Source organism: Solanum tuberosum, unplaced genomic scaffold (genome assembly GCF_000226075.1).
Source record: "Solanum tuberosum cultivar DM 1-3 516 R44 unplaced genomic scaffold, SolTub_3.0 scf00004, whole genome shotgun sequence".
In the NCBI taxonomy this organism is placed as follows: domain Eukaryota; kingdom Viridiplantae; phylum Streptophyta; class Magnoliopsida; order Solanales; family Solanaceae; genus Solanum; species Solanum tuberosum.
In genome coordinates, this window is record NW_006238930.1 from 558,595 (window position 1) to 566,260 (window position 7,666).

The following is a 7,666-nucleotide window of genomic DNA, read 5'->3' on the forward strand; positions in this document are numbered from 1 at the left end:
TCATTCATGTAAAAAAATTTAACTGCGCCTCATCACATATAAAAATAAAAAGGACATCACTAAAACTGTCTTTCCAATAATTTGAATTTAAACTAGCTACTTTTTGTTTCGTGTGTGTTTGAACAATGTAACTTTGTTGTAAGACTTGCATTGTATCTAATTAAAATTGGCGCTGGATTTAGTAATTATAAAACAAGTTCCAATAAAAAGGCAAATGTTAGCTAGCATTCAGCCATATTTTTGGCAAATATTTTCTATGGTGAAATTTTTACCAAATAGTGTCCATGACATTGGATCAATATGATAGTTCAATAACAAGTAGTGTCCATGACATTGGATCAATATGACAGTTAGAGTGAGTGCAATAAGAAACATTCCATATATAGTGAAGTAAACAAAGCACATGGCTTTGTTACCCTAATTCGACTGTTCATTATTTTCATCAACAATCATATCATCACTTTTATATTTCATCACTGTTTTATTGTTCATGTAAAAAATAATGTAATACATGGCAAACTACTATAGATGGTGTTCTGGTAAAGATAAAAGGTTGGTGTAGAATTTGAATTTGTAATAGCTCCCAAATAATGATCAATTGTATGGACAAACACTATTTGCCAATTTTTACTTAGGAAATCTATGACCAAACGAGTCGTACAGTCTTCAAGACCACAAAAAAATTGTAATTCTAAGGACCCGTTTGGCCCCAAATATATTTGGAAAGCACTTGGGAAATGACGTTTGCCTATACAACTTGCCATTACTTGGCAAATGCATCAAATGACTATTTGGTCAATTTAATTACCGTAAAAATGACCAATTTCTTCTCCATCCCAACGTATCATTCCACCCTTTGGATTAAGATATCTTGTGGGAATAAAGCCGTCTTAGACGAAGAGTAAATGCCTAACAATACAAGACATTTCTTTAACTCCTTCACGAAACCTGGAATGATGCCTTTCTACTGCTGTGCTGTTGTTTCTTCTCCAAACTTGAATTCTGGAAATATGAATACTTTTTGGCTCAAGAGTGTCAATCAGGTTCTCCAAAGTATCAGGGGTCGGTCGAAATCCAAAGTTCAACGGACCATCGCCCCTACCACAACATGCCTTCATCAAATTCTTTGTCTAGAAGGTGTGGTTTTTAAGAACAGCTGTGAACGCTTTTTAGTAATCTGCGTATATGATGTGAACATCAGGGTATTTCAAACGCAGCTCCCGAATTGCTTGCCAAAGGTGCTCATTGTGAAGCTTCGAGTACATATTCAATCCCTCGTGGCATCTGCATTTTCCAATTGAATCGCCCTCAGTCCGATAACCCAGAAAACAGCCGATGGGTAGAATTCCAGAAACATTAGCAGTTTCAGCTCCAGCTTCTTTGATGAGTTTTTCCAATTGAATTCTTAACGGTCTCAGGCACGAGATGGGATGCCTCAAAAATAGATTTTCCATGTAAGAAGGCATGCTTTTAGTCGTTGATGCTGGGCTGATCCATAAAGATGAGGGCTTTCTGAAGAAATTTGTTTTTGGCGCAGTCCTATAGAAAGGAGCAGTATTTATAGAAGAACTTCATGAATGTGATAATCTGTGTTAGATCATGAGACTGGGGAGGCGGTGGGATGCCATTCTTGAGGAAGAAATAGGGTTCCATGACAGTAGGTTGCTCCAAGGGTTGCGCAAAATTAAAACAAGATGCCTCATTGGGTGAATGGTTGGGAGAAGTCAAATTGATGGTTGCAGCAATATGATAGGGGCTGATGAAGAGGAATGACCATTATCTCCAAAATTGTACATGGAATTAAAGGGACCAATGTGTACAGTTTCTTTAGCAAGAGAGAAAGAAAGAAGACGGGTACAAAGTAATAAGAAAAGCAACAAACAATAACAACTGCTAAGGGAAGCCATTGAGAAGCAGGAATGAGTAATGGAAAAGGGAAGATGGTCTACATAGTAGCAGAGTAATTTGGTTTGTAATGCAAAGCTCTAAAGAGGCTTTCTGTATTTATAGAGGACAACATGTTTCCCAAGGTTATTTAGGATTTTGTTTCTGTTGCGTTACCTTTTTTCTTTCATTTAGCTCAAATTCTATAAACAGTTTGTTACTCTGCCTTTACATGGAAACTGTACAATATGTTCCCTTTTCCTATTTTTCGTGGGAGGGAAGGACATGGAAGAGAGAATTTAACTATATTGATAATCCATGACACGACATTTAAGCAAGAACTTAAGCAAGATTAGAATTAAATGGAGGAGTAAAATAAGAGAGCTAGTTAGAGTCGATGGACTAACCTGTTGAATAAATTCTAACATACCCACAACACTTAGATTATTGCCCAAAATACACGAAACCTATATTATTATCTAGAAAATAATCATTTTCTTATGAAACAAGTGCAAAAGAATCTAGTTAGCTAGTGGAGTATTTCCTAAAACATGAATGATGTCATGAATAGTTTTCCAAATTATGTTGGAAGCTATTCAAGCTTCAAGGCCTTATAATTCAAAAAGAAAGAACCTCTAGCATTGTCTAGTTACTGATGGTATTAGAATTAAAAAACTCTTCCCTTACAAGTTACAATTCACAATTTACTTTTAAGTTACAATTCATAATTCACTTGCTACAATTAAACATAAAATGGAATAGCAAGAAAGCTCATAGAAGTTATAGGTTGATTCAACATTTTTTAATGTAACTAGTTCTCTTGTCCAGTGGGAGGCTTAAAAGAAATAGAACCCTTCCCAGAAGGTGGCTATGGATTTACAGTTGACAAAAACATAAAATGGACCTTGAAGAGACAATGCGCACAAATGACACATGAAAGCCTTAAACCTTCAAAATCTTTCTTGCTTTCAACAAGATGGAGCACAGAACTGATATAAACTGTGCTATTCAGAAGAAGTGCTTGTCATGCTTTGTTTTCCACATTTAGACATGCATACATCCACCACAAGGAGGAATATAAATGTTGAAGAGAATAATCTATAAACTGTAGTAAAAGGTATGAGAATCTAGGTGAGTAACTACTTCTGTATTAACAACTACAATCAGTACAAGAATACCTTTCCCTTCTCAGACTAATTTGCAAATATGGTTTGCATGTACTTTACTTTTTGAATGTATTATATGACAGAAACAAGTATTAGAGAATGTTACCGCAAGAAGTATGACAGATGTTGGCTGCTTGTGAATCAGATTTAAGTTTCTGCTTTATCCAAATCATATAACTTCATGCTCAGGAGTTAGGTTTAACTTTAATGAAGATTGCAAAATTTAGTGCAATGGAAATTTTGGTAAATGGCATTTTTATCAAGTTCCATAGACTGATTGTGTGATGAAAATCTAAACAAAGATATAACTTACCTGGTAAATGATCTTGAAGATTGAGAATGAATGTTGCAGATCCAACCTCAGTTTTGAATTTGGTCCTCATAGTTGTGTAATAATTGGTAACCAATTTCAGGAATGACCTGTAAAAGCATTGTCAAAGACTCAAAACCAATGAAACCTCTTATCAAAATAAAGATACCAATTCTTGCTCAGAATCAAGATAGGTTGTTGTCCTGATTTTTCCAGAAAGACCTGATAATTCAATACGTTATGGACTCCAAGTTGAAATGACACTTCAATGTGTTTTTAGACAATCATTACCTTCCCAGCAGTTCTTCCAAACGAATACACTCATCTGCAGCATGCTGCAGAACATGACAATGAGTATAATGTTCAATGAAGATAAATGCTAGAATCAAACAAAAGATCGTAATCCTTGACTATGTAAAAAGGGGCGCACATTTATTTCAACATGGGCCCAAGTATCTACACAAGGATAAACTCCTCCAGACAGCCACAAAGTGATGAAGCAAAAGACAAAGCACCCTATATCACTCCTTTCCTTCAGTAAGAAACTTTCAGTTTTTGTTGGTGCAAATTCTGAAAATTTGAATAAAAAATGTCAGGCATGACAATTCTATTACAAGATCAGAACATAAGCAAGATAGAGTTTGAAAGAGACTTTGTGGCCTAGGAGACTTAGAAAAAGACATTATAATCTCTAATGCTTTCAGGATTAATAAGAATATTCTAAGATAATCTTGAAAAGTGGGTGAAAGAAATGAAGCTAATTAACTGAAACATGCAGTAGAAAAATTCAGTTCTTATTCACGTCAGGAACAAATGGCAGAAATAGTTTACTTTCTTTTGACTCCCCATCGTGTGCGCGCTTGTGCACTCCCCTAGAGCTTGTAATTTGCTATTCCAAATATCAACAAGTTTCAGTTTCACACTTGACCTAAAGAGAGAAACATCAGCTGATGTAAATTACTTACATTTTTGATTGAGATAATATCAGAAAGAGATCTAATCCTCCCAAGAAGTTTGATAACATTTCCTTTCATCAGAGAATACACTGTCACCTTAACTTAGGGTGGAAGATTGATCACATTGATGGGATGACTGCCGTGAAGCTCCAAGTAGATAGCTTCTACAGAATGATGCAGTCTCCTTACAGCTCTAGTTTCTGCACGATGGAAAATGACATTAATTAGTTGCACACATTTTCTATTATCGTTCAATATTAACACAAACAAGCACTCAAGGACAAATTACCCGGCATGAGTGGCACATCATGAACAATCTTAATATTTTTATTTTCTGCTGCCTTTCTTAAAGACTCACTCGTGGCAAAGAACTTCTTTTTGCCTTGGTAAAATGGAAGAGCTGAATGACTTCTTCTACTCTTCTTCTTCTTCCATATAAGCTCATCTGTTTTACCTCGATTTCCAGCATCAATCTATATATGTGAGTCCCCATCCACCCTAGAGGAGAGCATAGCTTTTGGTATCAAATAATTCTTAAGAATCTCTTCACCATGAGAATGCATGTGTCAAATCATCTCCATCATAATAGAATTCAGAAGGATCTGAACCATAAACATCCCATGGACCAAGTCTCCCTATTATGGCCATATCCTCCCTAGAAATAACATAAAATTGAGATCAAACTTTGCAGTCCTCTTTTTCCAAATGATTTATGGCAGGGACCAAGAGATTATATTCCATGTTTCAATAATTATACGTGATAACAACTTCATGTTTAACAGGAAATCATCCTCTGTAGGTTAAACATTATTCTATCTAGGTTTTTCAAAAGTAGCTTAAGAGAAAGAAAGTAATAAATTACACGATAGCATAACGCTGAAATTCTTTGCACTATCTGATGCATAAGTAACTCTCTCTTCTACTAACCAACCCTTTACAAAATGATTCGCAACAGTGTCCTCATCAAAGAGAAGGATGGGGCGCCAATCCTACAAGTACCATTAAGAACCAACTTGTCACCACAAGAGATTCTTGAAAAACACATCAAAATAGATTAACAGAGTCAGTGTCAATGGTGAAAACAAAGGGAGTTAAATGATGCACATCATTTCTGGCAAGTTCATTGAACATCTAACATGAAACAAAAATGAACAAGTGACATGTTTTAATTGACAAACAAGGAAATTCATGATGAAAGGTAAGTATCAGAACTTAACTTTCGGCATAAAAATTACACAAGGATTGTGAGTGTTGGGATCAAACTCTGTACTGTTCACATCTTGCAACCCAAGAATGGATTTAGCATACTCGTTAACAGCAATTTGCATGCCTGGACTTAACAATTTCAGTCAAGTCGGGGAAAATAGGGGAAACAAATTCTTTAACATACTTAATATACACTACCAGGATGACAACATAACTTAACTTTTTTTTAAATAACTTCTTTAATTTTCTTGAAAAACACCACAAGTGTCCTTGAATTCCAACATGCAAAATCGAGTCTTCTCAAGAATACCAATAGATTCATCACCGGAATTCCAACAAATTCAGCATCCAAGAATTCCAATATCCAGTTCTCGGATTTTCTTTGAATTGTTAAAAAATTCAATATGTAATTATCGAGTTCTTGAATTTCAAGATGCAAAATCGAGTTCTTGAATTTTACCTTAATATCTAGATAATGGGAAGAACAGTAAAATACCAATAGATAGATCAGGATTTAGGGTTTAGGGTTTTGATCGGACATCATCACCGGAATTCCAACAAGTTCAACATGCAAGAATTCCAATATCGAGTTCTCAGATTTTCCTTCGTTCTTTTTCTTAATGAATGGAAGAATACCAAGATAATGGGAAGAAAAGTAATATTTTATTTTTATAACAAGGGAAATTCGTAGTCGCTATTCTTTGGGTGCGCAATAGCTCGCAAACCACATAGGAGAGGTAATCCGCACTAGGCAAGTCTGGTGCGACGAGCTCGACCCAGAAGGCAAACCCCTTGCTTTCGCTGGCAAGGGATTTCGAACTTGAGACCTCCAACATGGAAGTCCCAAGCCCAAACCACTGGGCCACTCCGAAGGGCAGAAGAAAAGTAATATTACTTTGAGAATTTAGGGTTTTCATCAGACATCAGTCGTCGGGACGGTTGAGAGCAGCAATTCGGTGGACTGCTCGCCGGTAACGCACAAGTTCCGCATAAAGATGGTGCTGATTGTTGAGCTTTAAAATGCTCTTTCATAGTTACCGAACTAGTTAATACACGCGTAGTCGATAAGCGAAAAAAGAAACTAGTAATTTATACAAAATATATTATTTTTGTCAACTTTCATTTTTTCCTTTATAAGAAGAGTTTATTCTATTGCAAATTTGTTATTAGTATTCCATTGTCCCTAATTACTTATCCACTTTTGAATTGGCACACATATTAATAAAATAATAATTGATATAGTGTGTTTACCATTTTATCCCTATTAATTATGAAGTGGATGAATTAAAAACTAATTTTACCATTTTCAAAGTAATTAATTGAAGGTATAATGGGTAAAATTTTTTTATCCTTTCTTGATTTATCAAAATTGACAAGTAATTAGAAACAACTAAAAAAGAAAATGTGAACAAGTAAATAGGGACAGAGGGATTATCATATAGCATTTATATTATTTAATTTGTGTAAATTTTATAAATAGATTTAAAATATGAAATTTATGATTCAAAATGTTAATTATGAGTTATAACTTATAAAGTTATAAATTAATATTTTATACATATTAAATAGATTTTTTATATATTAAATATAAAATTTAATTCGAAGAAATTGTATATCAAATTTGTAGTTGAACTGTACATCTATTTTTGATGACTATACTCTTATTTTAAAATTTTAAATATTTGTATTGTTTTATTTAATCAGCCGTACTTCTTGCAATAACAAATTAAATTTTTTTTGTATACTTGAGTATTACTATCATTTTAGATATTACATATTATATATTTAAGATAATCAGACATTTTTTTAATCGCAATTGTTCGTAGTTCTATAATACTAGATAATGTGGCCCATGCTATAATATAAATTGTATGTTTTGGTGCTAATAATCGAATTTTTGAAGCGATTGTTTGCGTGGATAAATGAATAAGTTTTTTTTATCACAAACCTGTACTTTCTTTAACGCTATTTAAGGCATAATAAGACTACTCACATACAACATTTTTGAAATATTTTATGTTGTCAATTATCATGATTTATAGTATTTTTACGATAGATTCACTTCAAGAATCAGTGGAATTTTTTGTATTTTTTTCAAAACATATTTTATATTGTCAATTATCATGATTTATAGTATTTTTACG

The 7,666-nt window shown here is 33.9% G+C and overlaps 1 long non-coding RNA gene across 3 annotated transcripts; it reads right to left on the reverse strand.

Moving 5' to 3' along the window:
• Window positions 1–665: 665 nt before the first annotated feature.
• LOC102604108 (uncharacterized) lies at window positions 666–6,186 on the reverse strand. Of its 3 annotated transcripts, XR_366536.2 has the most exons (6): window positions 5,179–6,186; window positions 4,771–4,971; window positions 4,413–4,516; window positions 3,791–4,288; window positions 3,652–3,695; window positions 666–3,470 (listed from the first exon to the last, which is right to left on the reverse strand). It is a non-coding gene; the product is annotated as an uncharacterized lncRNA (long non-coding RNA). The 3 variants fall into 3 exon arrangements; XR_001472815.1 differs by having other exon boundaries at window positions 3,791–3,930; window positions 4,326–4,516; window positions 4,771–6,186; XR_366535.2 differs by having other exon boundaries at window positions 4,606–6,186.
• Window positions 6,187–7,666: the final 1,480 nt, after the last annotated feature.